The sequence below is a fragment of the Nerophis ophidion genome, linkage group LG10 (assembly GCF_033978795.1).
Source record: "Nerophis ophidion isolate RoL-2023_Sa linkage group LG10, RoL_Noph_v1.0, whole genome shotgun sequence".
NCBI lineage: Eukaryota > Metazoa > Chordata > Actinopteri > Syngnathiformes > Syngnathidae > Nerophis > Nerophis ophidion.
Window position 1 is genome coordinate 49,534,701 of NC_084620.1, and position 18,703 is coordinate 49,553,403.

The 18,703-nt window shown below is 36.5% G+C and overlaps 1 protein-coding gene across 2 annotated transcripts in view; it reads left to right on the top strand.

Moving 5' to 3' along the window:
* The window catches only part of slc38a4 (solute carrier family 38 member 4), a 118,299-nt gene that overhangs the window by 29,436 nt on the left and 70,160 nt on the right, over positions 1–18,703 (top strand). Inside the window, exon 1 of one of the 2 annotated variants that reach the window (XM_061914015.1) lies at positions 12,459–12,657. The exons of the other annotated variant lie outside the window; for it this stretch is intronic. The gene's annotated coding sequence lies outside the window, so the exon portion shown is untranslated. Of the gene's footprint in view, positions 1–12,458; positions 12,658–18,703 lie in introns of those variants that run through there. 2 annotated transcript variants of the gene reach the window in all.

Genomic DNA, 18,703 nt, shown 5'->3' on the forward strand with positions numbered 1-18,703 from the left:
GAGTATTCAAATGAGTTTTAAGATGGGACTTAAATGCTTCAACTGAGGTAACATCTCTAACTGTTACTCGTAGAACATTCCATAGTACTGGAGCCCCAATAGAAAAGGCCCTATAACCCGCAGACATTTTTGGGGCTCTGGGAATCACTAATAAGCCGGAGTTCTTTGAACGCAGATTTGTTGCCGGGACATATGATACAATGTAATCAGCAAAATAAGTTGGAGCTAGACCGTGTAGTATTTTATACCTAAGTAGTAAAACCTTAAAATGAGTTACAGTGGATATACGTATAGATCCACTCATTTGTTTACATTGAGGAGTGCTGGCTTACTGTCAACGGTTAGCTAGACCTCATGTGTCCAGGGATGTATTTCCTGAGTTTATAAACACAATATGAATTTAAAAACATTTCAAAAAGATATTGTGATGCTAAAAAATATTGATGTAATCATAGTAGAATCGACTCGATACGCTCCTGTACTTGGTATCATTACAGTGGATGTCAGGTGTAGATGCACCCATGGCGTGTGTTTACATTGTGAGCTGTTGTATCCTACTAAGGTGTGTAGTGAAACATGTTTAGCTATTCCTCGTCCTCCAGTGATAATGATAGGTGTAAGAAACATACTTTGTTGGTCCTTTACACACATGTCGCTTTTTGGGGCAGTACAGCCTGAGGGATCCAAGGTGCGTGATATCATGGCTTACGTGCAGTGATTTCTCCTGATTCTCTGAACCTTTTGATGATGTTAAGGAGCGTAGATGGTGAAATTCCTTGCAATAGCTGGTTGAGAAACGTCATTTTTAAACAATTTGCTCAGGCATTTGTTGACAAAGTGGTGACCCTCGCTCCGTCCTTGTTTGTGAACGACTGAGCATTTCACGGAAGCTGCTTTTAAACCCAAACACCTGTTCCCAATTACCTGTGGGATGTTCCAAATAAGTGTTTGACGAGCATTCCTCTACTTTCTCAGTCTTTTTTGCCACTTGTGCCAGCTTTTTTGAAACACGTCGCAGGCATCAAATTCCAAATGAGCAAATATTTGCAAAAAATGCCAAAGATTGCCAGTTCGAAGGTTAAATATCTTGTCTTTGCAGTCTATTAAGTTGAATATAAGTTGAAAAAGATTTGCAAATTATTGTGTTCTCTTTTTATTTGCCATTTACACAACATGACAACTTCACTGGTTTCAGGTATTGTACTTAATACACACCGGCTGTTTGATTGTAGCGTGCATCTCTGGCGAAGTTTTCCCTGTCAAAATTTGGATGCGTTGCCATGCAAAACCGCCAATGCTAATTAGTAGCATGTGTATGGTATATCCAATGTAAATTAGCATCGAGCTATCTTGAAAAGTGGAGCCTTGCTTTTGAGTGCTTCCTGTCAGGCATGCTTGCTTTGTTGATGTGGAAAAAAATGCCGTAGCTTTTGGAAACGTGAGTTTGGAACATTTAGTGATGACTTCTCCCAAAAAGAAAATAGAAAATGTAGTTTTCCAAAGTGGTGTGCACGGTAACAATAGAGGCTGTGATATCAGTAACTGCAGAGCAGCTAACGGGTGTCATTTGATGCCGTTATGTCATATAGCTAAGTGGCGGGGGCCACTGGGTTTTGCACGCGGGGGCCAGAAATACACGTTGTCTCAGACCTGTGAAATTCTTCGAGGCCCTGCCGGTACTGTCAAGTCTTTCATAGTGTTCTCAAGGTTCTTAACAGCCCACTGAAGAGTTCCTCCCAAGTTCAAGTTCCTTCTTTTTTTATCGTTTTGTGTACGCCGCTCCTGTTATATTTCCTCCGATACTCGGCCACGTCGCCACAGATTAGTCGATAACGTGCCGTATTTCCAGCGGGCTTAATTTAGATCACTCAAATTCTGGCATTTATGGACCACCTAGTGGACTTGCCCCACTTGCCCGATTCCCCGGGGGGAGGGGGTACTAATTGTCCATGACTGTGTCACAGTGGAGATGTTTTGGTCAAAAGAGGAGGTTAACAACCTCAAACTATTGATGACGACGACACAAACATGCCTCACTTCGCGTCTTGTTTACACGCTCTTGAAAAGTGGTCACTCGGAGTAAACTAAGAAGGTAAACTTTCAAAGGTAAAAGTGCTCCCACTGGAAGAACGGCAGTCCAATATTTTGTACCTAATAACAGGAAGCTGTAACATAGTAAAGTTGCAATTCTGAACACTACTAAAGCAATAGTTTGTTTTAATATGTATATATCATGCATGTGTATGTGTGTGTGTGTGTAAGGGACAAGCGGTACAAATTGGACGGATGGATATTTATATATCCATCCATCCATCCATTTTCTACCGCTTGTACCGTTTGATGTTGCGGGGGGTCGCTGGAGCCTATCTCAACTGCATTAGGCGGAGGCGGGTTACATCCTGGAGAAGTCGACACCTGATCGCAGGGCGATGTTTATATATATGTGTGTGTGTGTATATATATATATATATATTTTTTTTTAAATATATATATATATATATATATATATATAAAAACATCGCTCTGCGATGAGGTGGCGTCTTGTCAAGGATGTAATCCGCCCTTATATATGTGTGTGTGTGTGTGTGTATATATATATATATGTATATATATATATATATATATATATATATATATATATATATATATATATATATATATATGTATATATATATATATGTATGTATATATGTATATATATTATATATGTGTATATATATGTTTATATGCGTGTTTGTGTATATATATATATTATTGGTGTGTGTGTATGTATAAATGACTGTACATACACGTGTGTATATATATGTAGGTGGCGTATGTATATGTATATATATGTGTGTGTGTGTATATATATATATGTATATGTATATTTATATATGTGTATATATATATATGTATATATATATATGTATATATATTATATATATGTGTATATATATATGTGTATATATATATATATATATATATGTTTATATGCGTGTTTGTGTATATATATATATTATTGGTTTGTGTGTATGTATAAATGACTGTACATACACGTGTGTATATATATGTAGGTGTCGTATGTATATATATGTGTGTGTGTGTATATATATCCATCCATCCATTTCCTCCCGCTTATTCCCTTTCGAGGTCGCAGGGGCCGCTGGCGCCTATCTCAGCTACAATCGGGCGGATATGTATATGTATATATATATGTATATGTATATATATATGTATATGTATATATATATATATATATATACACGTACGTATTTGTGTGTGTGGGGGGGGGGGGTGTATATACAGTGCTGGCCAAAAGTTTTGGGCACACTTTCTCATTCAATGTGTTTTCTTCATTTTCATGACTATTTACATTGTAGATTGTCACATCAAAACTATGAATGACCACTCTCAGCATTTTCTCCATGAGCTTCAAGTATATATATATATATATATATATATATATATATATATATATATATATATACATATATATATATATACATATATGTATATACATACATGTATATATATATATACATGTATATATGTATATATCTATACATGTATATATGTATATATATATATATATATATACACCTGTATATGTGTGTGTGTATATATATATATATATATATATATATATATATATATATATATATATATATATATATATACACACACATGTATATATATATAGTACTTTATTGATTCCTTCAGGAGAGTTCCTTCAGGAAAAATAAAATTATATATATATATATATATATATCCATCCATTTTCTACCGCTTGTCCCTTTTATACATACAGTACATACTTACATATATATGCTTGGATTTTTCCTAGCTGTTCTATAGGAACCTGTTGAACCGACAGTACAGTATACACTGTAGCTATGCATCCCTTGTTTTTTGACCGACTGTACACATCACTGCGTTGGATTTCGACCTCTGCAGTAACTATTGTGTGCAAAATCCGAGGCCCAAACGCAAGCGAGTGTAGTCTCGTCCATGTTATTATACGTGCTGAACTAACTCATCCACACCACTGCTCAGCTTCTGCCACACCAAGGAGAGGCATAGGAAGCTCCTTCACAGGCGTCGCAGTCCTGTTTACCCAGAACTTATCAATGGTGGTAAATTCCATGGTGGTGTGTGAATATATTTATAGCAGTCTGGCGTTCCATACCAGGTGAGGTATGTCAACACAGGTGAGATGTGGCGACTGCACAGCCCTCCGGGTTGCTAGGAGATTCATCTTTCACAGGTGAAAGTGATAGAGAGAGTTGTTTTGCAGGCTACATATCCACTTTCTTTTACTTTCTCCACTGGGGAATGTTGAGACGAGCACCATGGCTTGTATACTATATTATATATATTATTCAGTGTATACTATACTGGTATATAGTACACACTATACTACTAATAGTACACCTCCCCTCTAACTCAAAGACCTACTCACCCCCAACTCCTGCACGCGACACCTCCGCTCCGGACAGGCTAACCTCCTTCAACCTCCAGAGACAAAGCTACAAAGTGTCTGCTCCGCCGCTCCCAGTCTGTAGAACGCCCTCCCTGACCACCTGGGGGTACCACAGACTGTGGATGCTTTTAAAAAAGGCTTAAAAACCCTTCTTCTTAAAAAAGCCTTTTCTTTTTTAAACATATGCATACTAGTTCTATCTATTAGGCTGTTCTAGTTTTTATTTAATTTTTTTGAACACTGTAGCAGTTTGAGGTTGTTCACTCAATGTAAAGTGCTTTTTACAAATAAAATATATTATTATTATAATTATTATAATATGACGGCGGTTTGCTCACAGGTGATTGGCTGAGCGTAGGCATCAACTGACACACTTCAAGGTGTCTTAACTTATGTGAGACTTGTAATAACATTAACATAGCTCATTTGTCATTTTCCGGACTAGAAGTAAGAAATATTTTTCCACATATTATCCGCACCGGACTATAAGCCGCATATATAAACGTTGTGAAATGAGTTATTTACACAGAAATGTTTCGTAAATGTTTATTTACATACCTTCATTGCTTTCAAACGGGGTCTGTAACAGGGCAGTAAAACAGCTGATCAAACAAAACAGAAGTCATCGTCATGGCTCTCCAATCAGGTAAAACTAACTCTATAAGTCCGCGACGAAGTTTTGGTGGATTTGCTGAGGGATTTGTGAAAATGAAACAATACAAAAAGAATGTTCCGACACTCGCAAACGTGTTAGCATATTAGCTTTTTAAAAAAAAATAAAATAAACACGACATGCTTTTAATGCTTTTTTGGTGTAACTCCTTTTAGTTGACCTTGAACCAGTAAATCTGTACCATCATTGATTGATTGATTGAAACTTTTATTAGTAGATTGCACGGTACAGTCCATATTCCGTACAATTGACCGCTAAATGGTAACACCCGAATACGTTTTTCAACTTCTTTAAGTCGGGGTCCACGTTAATCAATTCATGACACTCTACCTGATCCTATGCAAACTTGTAATAAATTCTTCAATCAATTGATCGATTATAATTAATTAAAAAAGTTTGGAAACGAAGCTATCACTACCAGCTGTGTTCACTTTCACAGCACAGTCTGGAGTGTCCTACAAACATCCCACATAGGGACGGTTTAGTCAGTAAGAATTGTTTTAGTTATATTGTAAAACTTACATCCGTCGCTTGGAGTGATGAACGACGAATCCATGCGAGTAGGAACGCTATGGACGTCTACAAGACTCTCATTAATAAGCTCTGTCTTAACAGTCAGGCGAACTCATCCAAAAGATGGCACCGTAACACAAACAATAACAAAACTTTTGAGTGTATTTGCCTGTTTATTTTAACTACTTGCATTGTAGCTGTCAGTGAAGAAAAATCCATTCATTAGCCGCACTGTTTTATAAGCCGCAGGTTGCAAAGTGGAAGAAAAGAGTAGCGGCTTATAGTCCTGAATTTTCGGTATTCAAAGCCTATATTTAGGTTTTTCCAAATAGGTATGTTTAAAATGGTGCTCAGGATGGCTTGTTTCGGGGCTTTGGCTACAGTTTGCTTACAGATATTCTGGGCCAAAGCACACAATGCAGGCCTATTAGTGGGGGTGACGGTCCCAGACAAGACGCCCATAATGGGCCGCACTCATAAAAAGGCCTGTTTTTGATACTCTAACCTAGAGGTGTCCAGACTGCGACAGTTTGGTTGGACCGCAACATGTTGTTGGAAAAAAATGTGTAAAAATGTAAGAACAAAGACGTAATGTAATGAGAATAAAGCTGAACTTTTGATACAAAAATTGAAGTGTAAGTATATATATATATATATATATATATATATATATATATATATATATATATATATATATATATATATAATAAATTCTACAAACATATTGTTCAAAACTTAGTGTCAGCTTTGTGTTTTTATAAGTGACACATTGAGATGTTATTAGTATCAAAATTGCATCTGTTTCTAATTACATTATATCTTTTTTGCATTTTTTTCTTACTCTATTACTCTTCTGTTATTCTGAAAATATGTCACAGGCCAACAAAAAATATAATAGTACACAAAGATTTGTTTATAGATAAATGTAATGTCGTTTTCAGCATTTTTAGATCAAATAAAATGGGGTAAATTCCGAACTATAAACTGCTACTATTTTCCTACCATTTGACTCATGCAGCTTATAAAACGCTGCGGTTAATTTATGGATTTTTTCTCATACTGCAAATAGTTTAAGCTATATAAATTTAATTCACTTCACAAACATATTATTGATCAAAACTTAGTGTCACCTTTGTGTTATAAGTGACACATTGTGATGTTATTAGTATCAAAATTGCACCGATTTCTCATTAAATTATGCCTTTTTGCATTTTGTCTTACATTTTTACTCTTCTGTTTTTCTGACAATATGTCTCAGACCAACAAAACTAATAATAGTACTCTAGTACACAAAGATTTGTCTATAAATAAATGTAATGACTGTTTTCAGAATTTTTTAGATCAAATAAAATGGCGTTAATTCCGGACTATAAACAGCTACTTTTTTCCTACCATTTGTCTCATGCGGCTTATAAAACGGCGCGGCTAATTCATGGATTTTTTTCGTATTGCAAATAATTAAAAAAAAAGAAGTGAAAAGCCCTATATAAATATAACTCACTTCACAAACATATTACTGATCAAAACTTAGTGTCAGTTTTGGTTTATAAGTGACATATTGTGATGTTATAAGTATCAAAATTGCATCTGTTTCTCATATATTATGTCTTTTTAAATTTTTTCTTACTGTTTTACTCTTCTGTTTTATCGACAATATGTCACAGACCAACAAAACTAATAATAGTACACTAGTAACTAAGTTTTGTCTATAAATAAATGTAATGTCTGTTTTCAGCATTTTTTAGATCAAATAAAGTGGCGCTAATTCCGGACTAGAAACTGCTACTTTTTTCCTACCTTTCGCCTCATGCGGCTTATAAAACGGTGCAGCTAATTAATGGAATTTTTCATATCTCAAATAGTTTAACAAAAAACACAGGCTTTGAGTCACTAGAGAAAAGCGCTATATAAATATAATTCACTTCAAAAACATATTATTGATCAAAACTTAGTGTTAGTTTTGGTTTATAAGTGACAAATTGTGATGTAATTAGTTATTAGTATCAAAGTAGCATCTGTTTGTCATTAAATTATGTCTTTTTGCATTTTTTCTTACTTTTTTACTCTTCTGTTTTTCTGACAATATGTCGCAGGCCAACAAAACTAATAATAGTACAAAAAGTTTTGTCTATAAATAAATTTAACGTCTGTTTTCAGCATTTTTTTAGATAAAATAAAATGGCGTAAATTCCAGCCTATAAACTGCTACTTTTTTCCTACCATTTGACTCATGCGGCTTATAAAACAGTGCAGCTAATTTATGGATTTTTCGTACCGCAAATAGTTAAAACACAAACAAACATGCAGAGACGCTGAAAAAGTGTGTTATTGTTTGTGCTACAGTGCCATCTTTTGGATGAGTTTCCTGCTGTTTAAAGCTTTAAACCGGAAGTAGAAGTACTGTTCCATCTGCTAGTGGTCCATAGCGTTACTACTTGTATCGATTCTTCATTCATCGCTCCAAGCAACATTTGTAAGTTTTACAATATAACTAAAACAATTCTTACTTACCCTACTGTCCCATGTGAGATGTCTATAGGAGTGTTTTCATGCATATTTGTACTAAGACTGCAACAATTGGCAACAAATGTTGACAATAAAATTTAGTTAGTTATTTAGTCTGGGTGGAAGTGGGTCACTCGCCATCAACATAGCCAGTGCTAACATGTAAAGTGTGAGAATATTTTCTCTCATTCCTGTTAAAAACACAAAATCTATTAAATAGGTAACATTTCAAGAATTAATCGTTAGTTGCAACCCTAATTTGTGCGTGCTATTGTATTGTAATGACGCTAGTGTTGTTAGGATTAGCTAAAATCCTAACACGTTTATGGGTGTCTGTTTTAGTATTACTAACTTACAACGGCATTCTTTTTGTATTGTTTCACTTCCGAAAATTCCTCGGTAAATTCGCCAAAACGTCGCTTTGGAGTTACTTAGTCTGTTTAGCCGATTGGAGAGCTACCTTGCGCAGCTAAAGGGTCCATGACTATGACTGTTTTGTTTGATCATACTGCTTTACTGCCCTGTTACAGACACTGTTTGGAAACAATGAAGATATGTAAATAAACACTTCCTAAATATTTCTGTGTAATTAACTAATTTCACGACGTATATATATATCTGCGGCTTATAGTCCGGTGTGGCTAATGTATGGAATTTATTTTGTCTAAAATTTAGTGGGTGCGCTTTATAGTCCGTAAAAATACGGTAATATCAAAATTAAGAAGCATTTACGGGCATTGAGTATCCAGTAAAATGTGTAAGTTTCCTCCTGCTAGAAACGATTGGGTGAAGGAGACAGCGCCCTCTGCTGGATTCAGATTTGCTATCACTCTTTGTCCCCTTGCAGAAAATGCCACCACACCACTTTTAATTAAGTTACCGTAAAAAAACGAATGAAATGCCGGACTGGGAATTATCGGAGATCTACTTTTTTTTAATTGGCCGTTTGAAGTCGTTAAAAATCAATGGGAAGTTGGTCATCGCAAGCAATGTTCCTCGGATTTATGCGACAGGTCCAACTGAGGACTGATTTTGTATGTTTTCCTTTATTTGGACATCACCAAGTGGACCGAGATAACGCCGTCTCATCCCTGACATGTACATGACCCTGGGCACAGCGACAACCCCCCCCCCCCCCAAGCCTCCCCCTCCCTCGGCGTCACGCTCTGATTGGCCGACGGGCGGCACAACCTACCGCATCTACCGCTCAACTGTTGGTCCCTCGTGCAGCTGGCCGTGTGTGTGTGTGTGTGTGTGTTCTTGTATTCCTACCCTTCTTGAGATATCAACAAGGAAAAGTACCGTCCATATGAGGACCGGTGAACAATTTAGGACCGAAATCATGGGCCCAATATGGAAACCCGTTGCATCTAATAGAGAGCCAAATACTAGAGTCCGTGAACATTGCTCCAAAGTCAGGATTTTTTTGTTGATTTAATGTGCACACAAAAGTAAACATTTACAGGTGCAAAGGCAGCAATACATGATCAAACAGGGCGGCAGATAAAGAAGGACTTCCCTATTCATCCCCGAAAAACCCCCATCAGGTGACCAGGTGATTTTATGACATCCGGTGCTGGCGTAAGACAACCCGCGTCCCGTATGTGACCATAGGATGAACAAATGCACCACCGTACTAAGACTATAGTGGCCATTAAAGGCCTACTGAAACCCACTACTACCGACCACGCAGTCTAATAGTTTATATATCAATGATGAAATATTAACATTGCAACACATGCCAATACGGCCGGGTTAGTTTACTAAATTGCAATTTTACATTTCGTGCCGAAATATCCTGCTGAAACGTCTCGGTATGATGACGCGTGTATGTAACGTTGGGGATTGTAGAGGACATTTTGTTCCAGCATCGTTCCCAGCTATTAAGTCGTCTGTTTTCATCGCAAAATTCCACAGTATTCTTGACGTCTGTGTTGCTGAATCTTTTGCAATTTGTTCAATGAACAATGGAGACATCAAAGAAGAAAGCTGTGGGTGGGAAGCGGTGTATTGCGGCCGGCTTTAGCAACACAAACAGCCGGTGTTTCATTGTTTACATTCCCGAAAGATGACAGTCAAGCTTTACTATGGAACAGAGATGTCAAGTGAACACGGTTGGATTGGACCACACACACAAAGTACAGTGTATTATGTGAATAATAAAAAACATTTTACCATTCTGTATTCTGAAGGCGATCTATGTCGTGTGCTACTCCAGCATCAATATCTGCAGCGTCCTCCTGACCGTCAGCGTCGAGCTCAAAGCGGTATGGCTCTATCCATTGTTGCGATTGGGCCTGGCCGAGTGGTCCTGCCACCCCCACGGCTGCCACAGCGCCTCTCACAGCATCTTCCCTATCTGAATCGCTCCCACTGCCCTATTATTTTTTTTTTCTAGTCCTTCACTCTCACTTTCCTCATCCACGAATCTTTCATCCTCGCTCAAATTAATGGGGAAATGGTCGCTTTCTCGGTCCGAATTGCTCTCGCTGCTGGTGGCCATGATTGTGAACAATGTTCAGATGTGAGGAGCTCCACAACCCATGACGTCTGCTACTTCCGGTACAGGCAAGGCTTTTTTATTAGCGAGCAAAAGTTGCGAACTTTATCGTCGATGTTCTCTACTAAATCCTTTCAGCAAAAATATGGCAATATCGCAAAATGATCAAGTGTGACATAGAATGGACCTGCTATCCCCGTTTAAATAAGAAAATCTCATTTCAGTAGTCCTTTTAACAGTTAGCTTCTACAGCTGGGTTGTTGAAAGTGCGGCATAGGGGCCATCTGTGGTCCGTGACTTGTTTGTCATCGGCCTAAAGCACATTACAAAAAACACAAAATAAAGATCTAATTTGCACCCTTGGTGGTGAAATCTATCAAAATGAGGGTGGTTCCAAAAAGGAGGGATTTTTCAAATTGACCGTGTGTCTGTTTTAAAAGTGCTCCTCCTCTGGTCAACATATGAAATAACAAGTGTTTGTCAGAATTTGAAGTGCTCCCCCTCTGGCCAACAAATGTAATAACAAGTGTGTGGAAGAGTTTGAAATGCGCCCCCTTTGGCGCAAATTGATAGTAATAAAAAAAATGATATAGAGATATTATGTAATAACTTGAAGTAAATAATGCAGATTAAAAACCAATTACAAACAAAAACAATTATTAACATTTTTTTTTTACTAAAAGCTTACCTTTTTTATATTTGCATAGTATGTATATATTATTAATGTTGTAAATAAAAATCTTTATATATTTAGAAAGGGTGGTCCTAAAAAGGTAGGCATTTTTCGGAGGTCTCAAGAAGGTAGAAAATACAAGAATATGTGTGTGTGTTATTGTATTTCTACCCTTCTTGAGACATCAACAAGGAAAAGTAGCTTCCATATGAGGACCGGTGAACAAGATAGGACTGAAATCATGGTCCCAATACGGAAAACCCATCAATCAGTCAATTTTCTACCGCTTGTCTGTTTCGGCCATTGCCTCTAATAGAGAATGTCTCATTTGCACCCCTGGTGGTGAAATCTATCAAAATGAGGCGTGGTCCCAAAAAGGAGGGATTTTTCAAATTGACCGTGTGTCACTTTTAAAAGTGCTGCCCCTCTGGTCAACATATGAAATAACAAGTGTGTGTAGGAAATTAAAGTGCTCCCCCTCTGGCCAACAAATATCAAATATGATAACAAGTTTGTGTACAACATTGAAATGCGCCCCCTTTGGCCAAAATGGATTAAAAAATTATAATTATATATATATATATATATATATATATAAATAATATGTGTATGTATATGTATGTATATATATGTATATATGTATGTGTATATATATATATATGTATATGTATATATATGTATATATGTATGTATATATATGTATATGTATGTGTGTATATATATATATTTATATATATATATATATATAGTGTATATATATATATATATATATTTATATATATATATATATATATACTGTAATAACAAAGTAAATATTGGAGATTAAAAAGCAATTACAAACAAAAAATGTAATGATTTTTTTTTTTACTAAAACCTTACCTTTTTTATATTTGCATAGTGTGTATATATTATTAATGTTGTAAATACAAATCCTTATATATTTAGAAAGGGTGGTTCTCAAGAGGTCGGAATTTTTTGGAGATCTCAAGAAGGTCAGAAATACAAAACTGTGTGTGTGCGCGCTTTTTAAACGCGTGCTGGTCATGTGGCGGGTCACGTGACCACCTGATGGAGGCGTATTTAACAAGTAGACACGACAATGCTCACACTTTTTGGACGTGGTGTCTTTCCTGTGGCGGCAGCTGTGTGTGTGCGTCTGCATGTGTGTGTGTGAGAGTCCTGTCCTGATTGGCCGACACAGGTCCTCCCTCCCCCTTTTAAAAGCCTCCTTTCTCACCTGAGTTACAAAATAGACTCAACCCCTCAAGTGTTCACTTCTTCCATATCAAGAGCTTCTTTTCATTTGGTTTTTCTGCGGATCTTTTCAGCGAGTGAGTAATTCCCCTTTGTTTTAATTTGAAAATGTGATTTTTTTTCTTTTTTTTTAAAAAGCGATAGTGTAACGTTTGAGAAAGTCCACTATCTGCGCTTTTTCCCTAAAGTCTGGCACTTGGCTGATGCGAGATTTTGTTTGGGCGGAATTAGGCTCTAAATCGCTTCGTTTCAGTAACTTATCAAATGACTTGGCGCTCAGGAATGAGTGTGTGTGTGTGTGTTCCTGTGTTTGGGTTTTCCGACCTAGTGAGGACCTGCGTGTGTTTTCCGACCTAGTGAGGACATGCATGTGTTTTCCGACCTAGTGAGGACATGCGGGTGGAACCGTTCTTTTTCAGGGCTTTTATGTCGTAAAACGCATTGCCACGTTTAACAGCAACACGACAGCTGAGAACCGGGGTAAAAACGTTAAGGTAATCGCAGCGTCTCGCTTTATTTTGGACTCTTTCAGCAGTTTGCAGCAGAGATGGAGACATTATTGGTGAATCAGAGCCATTATTTGACATTTGGACGTATATCGTATCGTCTGTTTTTAGCATTTTTTAGATTAAAAAAATTCTGGACTAGTGTCGTCCCGATATCAGTATTGTAGTACCGGTACCAAAATGTATTTTTGAAACTTTTCGGTACTTTTCTAAATAAAGGGGACCTCAAAAAAATGGCATCATTGGCTTTATTTCAACAAAAAATCTTAGGGTGCATGAAACATATGCTTATTATTGCAAATTAGTCCCTAAATAAAATAGTGAACATACTAGACAACTTGTCTTTTAGTAGTAAGTAAACAAACAAAGACTCTATGCAGTAACATATTTTTTTGTCAACATTATTAAGGACAAACTGTAAAACATTTTATTAATTTACTTGTTCATTTACTGTTAATATCTGCTTATTTACTGTTTTAACATGTTCTATCTACACTTCTGTTCAAATGTAATAATCACTTATTCTTCTCTTCTTTGATACTTTACATTACTTTTATATGATACCACAAATGTAGGTATCAATCTGATACCAAGTAGTTACAGGATCATACATTGGTCATATTCAAAGTCTTCATGTGTCCAGACACGTATTTACTGATTTTATAAACATAATATGAATTTTTAAAAAAGGAAAAAAGATTTTGTGATAATGAAAAATATCAATATAATCATAGTAGTATCAACTAGATACACTCTTGTACTTGGTATAGTTACAGTGGATGTCAGGTGTAGATCAATCCATGGCATTTGTTTACATTGTGACGCCGGCGAGCTATTGTATCCTTTATTTGTCGTCAGCAGGCCTGGATTAGTGATTTAGAAGTAGCTAAAACACTGCAGACTGCGAATGGATGTTATCTGTTATTTATTAAGCCGAAATGCGTCCATTCTCCCTTTTCTGTCTACACACTGTGTCTGCTTGTAAGTACTATGTGTGTGCTGCCGAACATGCTCCTCTGCTTGTAAAACCAGCAATGTTATGACGTGACGATGCGCCGTCATGCCCGGTAACCGGTACTTTTCAAACAGAGTATAGTACTGTTTTTTTATTCATTAGTACCGCGATACTATACTAGTACCGGTATACCACTATTCCGGACTATAAACTGCTACTTTTTTCCTACCATCTGACTCATGCAGCTTATAAAACGGTGCGGCTAATTTATGGATTTTTTCATATCGTAAATAGTTAAAGAAAAAACAAACAAACCAGCAGAAACGCTGCAAAGGTGTGCTGTTGTTTGTGCTATGGTGCCATCTTTTGGACAAGTTCGCTCACTGCAGGTGCCTCAGGGTGAACGTTCACAAGTGTTTTCTGCTGTTTAAAGCTTTGAACCGTGGTCCATAGCGTTTCTACTCGTATGGATTCTTCATTCATCGCTCCAAGCGACATTTTTGACTTTTACAAAATAATTAAAACAATTCTTACTTACCAAACTGTCCCATGCGAGTTGTCTGTAGGAGTGTTTTCATGCATGTTTGTACTAAGGCTGCAACAATTAGCCGACATTGTTGACAAACGTTGACAATAAAATGTTGTTAATCAGAGCCATTATTTGACATTTTGACGTATATCAGATCACCTGTTTCCAGCATTTTTTAGATAAAGTAAAATGGCGTAAATTCCGGACTATAAACAGCTACTTTTTTCCTACCATTTGAATCTTGCGGCCTATAAAACGGTGCAGCTAATTTATGGATTTGTTATATTGCAAATAGTTTAAAAAGAACAAGTAACAAACAAGCAGAGACGCTGAAAAGGTGTGTCATTCTTTTGGACGAGTTTCCTGCTGTTTGAAGCTTTAAACCGGAAGTATAAGTGCGGTTTTATCTTCTAGTGATCCATAGTGTTACTACTCGCATGGATTCTTCATTCATCGCTCCAAGCAATGTTTGTAAGTTTTACAATATAACTAAAACAATTCTTACTTAACAAACTGTCCCACGTGGGATGTCTTTAGGAGTGTTTTCATGCATGTTTGTACTGAGGCTGCAACAATTAGCCGACATTGTTGACAATAAAATGTTGTTAATCGGAGCTATTATCTGACATTTTGACGTATATTGTATCGACTGTTTTCAACATTTTTTGGATAAAATAAAACTATAAATTGCTACTTTTTTCTTACCATTTGAATCTTGCGGCTTATAAAACAGTGCGGCTAATTTATGGATTTTTTTTTATATTGCAAATAGTTAAAACAAAAATCAAGCAGATACGCTGAAAAGGTGCGTTATTGTTTGTGTTACGGTGCCATCTTTTGGACTTGTTTCCTGCTGTTTAAAGCTTTAAACCGGAAGTAGAAGTGCGGTTCCATCTTTTAGTGATCCATAGCGTTTCTGCTTGTATGGATTCGTCAGTCATCACTCCAAACAACGTTTGTGAGTTTTACAATATAACCAAAACAATTCTTACTTACCAAACTGTCCCATGTGAGATGTCTGTAGGAGTGTTTTCATGCATATTTGTGCTAAGGCTGCGACGATTAGCCGATATTGTTGACAAATGTTGACAAAAAAATGTTGTTAATCAGAGCTATTATCTGACATTTTGACGTATATTGTATCGACTGTTTTCAACATTTTTGGGATAAAATAAAACTATAAATTGCTACATTTTCCTACCATTTGAATCTTGCGGCTTATAAAACAGTGCGGCTAATTTATGGATTATTTTTTTTATATATATATTGCAAATAGTAAAAAAAAAACAAAAAAACAAGCAGAGACGCTGAAAAGGTGTGTTATTGTTTGTGTTACGGTGCCATCTTTTGGCCTTGTTTCCTGCTGTTTAAAGCTTTAAACCGGAAGTAGAAGTGTGGTTCCATCTTTTAGTGATCCGTAGCGTTTTTACTTGTATGGATTCATCAGTCACCGTTCCAAAAAACGATTGTGAGTTTTACAATATAACTAAAACAATTCTTACCTACCAAACGGTCCCATGTGAGATGTCTGTAGAAGTGTTTTCATGCATATTTGTACTGAGGCTGCGACGATTAGCCGAAATTGTTGACAAATGTTGACAAAAAAATTTTTGTTAATCAGAGCTATTATCTGACATTTTGACGTATATTGTATCGACTTTTTTCCAAAAAATTTGGATAAAATAAAACTATAAATTGTTACTTTTTTTCTACCATTTGAATCTTCCGGCTTATAAAACGGTGCGGTTAATTTATGGATTTTTTTTTAATATTGCAAATAGTTAAAACAAAAAAAAATAAAAAGCAGAGACGCTGAAAAGGTGTGTCATTGTTTTGGACGAGTTTCCTGCTGTTTAAAGCTTTAAACCGGAAGTAGAAGTGCGGTTCCATCTTTTAGTGATCCATAGCGTTTCTGCTTGTATGGATTCGTCAGTCATCACTCCAAACAACGTTTGTGAGTTTTACAATATAACTAAAACAATTCTTACTTACCAAACTGTCCCATGTGAGATGTCTGTAGGAGTGTTTTCATGCATATTTGTGCTAAGGCTGCGACGATTAGCCGATATTGTTGACAAATGTTGACAAAAAAATGTTGTTAATCAGAGCTATTATCTGACATTTTGACGTATATTGTATCGACTGTTTTCAAAAATGTTTGGCTAAAATAAAACTATAAATTGCTACATTTTCCTACCATTTGAATCTTGCGGCTTATAAAACAGTGCGGCTAATTTATGGATTTTTTTTTTTTTATATATATTGCAAATAGTAAAAAAAAAACAAGCAGAGACGCTGAAAAGGTGTGTTATTGTTTGTGTTACGGGGCCATCTTTTGGACGAGTTTCCTGCTGTTTAAAGCTTTAAACCCGAAGTAGAAGTGCGGTTCCATTCTGCATTCTTCGCTCCAAGCAACATTTGTACATTTTACATTCATCCATCCATCCATTTTCTACCGACTCTTCCTGTTGTCTTGAGTGTAAAATGGTATAAAATGGAGTAGATGAGTTATTGTGATGTAGGAAATTTGCCTTATTTTGAAATAAAATGTTGATGCTCCTCTTAGACACGTAATAAAGATGTTTCATGTTTTTGATGATAAATTAAACACAACATCAAACGTTATGTCACTAAAATAATGTTAAAAAACACCCACTTTTTTAAAGTCTTGTCCAGATGTTTACAGATGTCTACAAACCCCATGTCCATATGAGTTGGGAAATTGTGTTAGATGTAAATATAAACAGAATACAATGATTAGCAAATCTTTTTCAACCCATATTCAGTTGAATATGCTACAAAGACAACATATTTGATGTTCAAACTGATAAACTTTTTTTTTGTGCAAATAATCATCAACTTTAGAATTTGATGCCAGCAACACGTGACAAAGAACTTGGAAAACGGTGGTATTAAATACTGATAAAGTTGAGGAATGATCATCAAACATTTATTTGGAACATCCCACAGGTGTGCAGGCTAATTGGGAACAGGTGGGTGCCAGGATTGGGTATAAAAACAGCTTCCCAAAAAATGCTCAGTCTTTCACAAGAAAGGATGGGGCGAGGTACACACCTTTGTCCACAACTGCATGAGTAAATAGTCAAACAGTTTAAGAATTGTCACCGACGTCCCACTGGGTCATTATTGTCACCGATGTCCCACTGGCTGTGAGTTTTCCTTGCCCTTATGTGGGCCTGCCGAGGATGTTGTGGTGGTTTGTGCAGCCCTTTGAGACACTAGTGATTTAGGGCTATATAAGTAAACATTGATTGATTGATTGAAGAACAACGTTTCTCAAAGTGCAATTACAAGAAATTTAGGGATTTCAACATCTACGGTCTATAATATCATCAAAAGGTTCAGAGAATCTGGAAAAATCCCTCCACGTAAGCGGCATGGCCGGAAACCAACATTGAATGACCATGACCTTCTATCCCTTTCATGGACGCCCCTGCTTATTTCAGCAAGACAATGCCCAGCCACATTCAGCATGTTACAACAGCCTGGCTTCGTAAAAAAAGAGTTTGGGTACTTTCCTGGCCCACCTGAAGTCCAGACCTGTCTGCCATCGAAAATGTGTGGCGCATTATGAAGCGTAAAATACGACAACGGAGACCCCGGACTGTTGAACGACTGAAGCTCTACATAAAACAAGAATGGGAAAGAATTCCACTTTCAAAGCTTCAACAATTAGTTTCCTCAGTTCCCAAACATTTATTGAGTGTTGTTAAAAGAAAAGGTGATGTAACACAGTGGTGAACATGCCCTTTCCCAACTACTTTGGCACGTGTTGCAGCCATGAAATTCTAAGTTAATTATTATGTGCAAAAAAATTATAAAGTTTATGAGTTTGAACATCAAATATGTTGTCTTTGTAGTGCATTCAACTGAATATGAGTTGAAAAGGATTTGCAAATCATTGTATTCCGTTTATATTTACATCTAACACAGTTTCCCAACTCATTGAAACAGGGTTTTTAATATTCATGTTTAAATACGTTTCACTGCAAATAAACATCGCCTCTTTGACCACTAATAATCGGTATCGTCCCTGAAATAACCCACAAGTTTCTTAGTCAGCAGGTTTAGTGGCCGTCCTCCAGTGTTTGTGGTTGCCAGCAAAGAAGAAG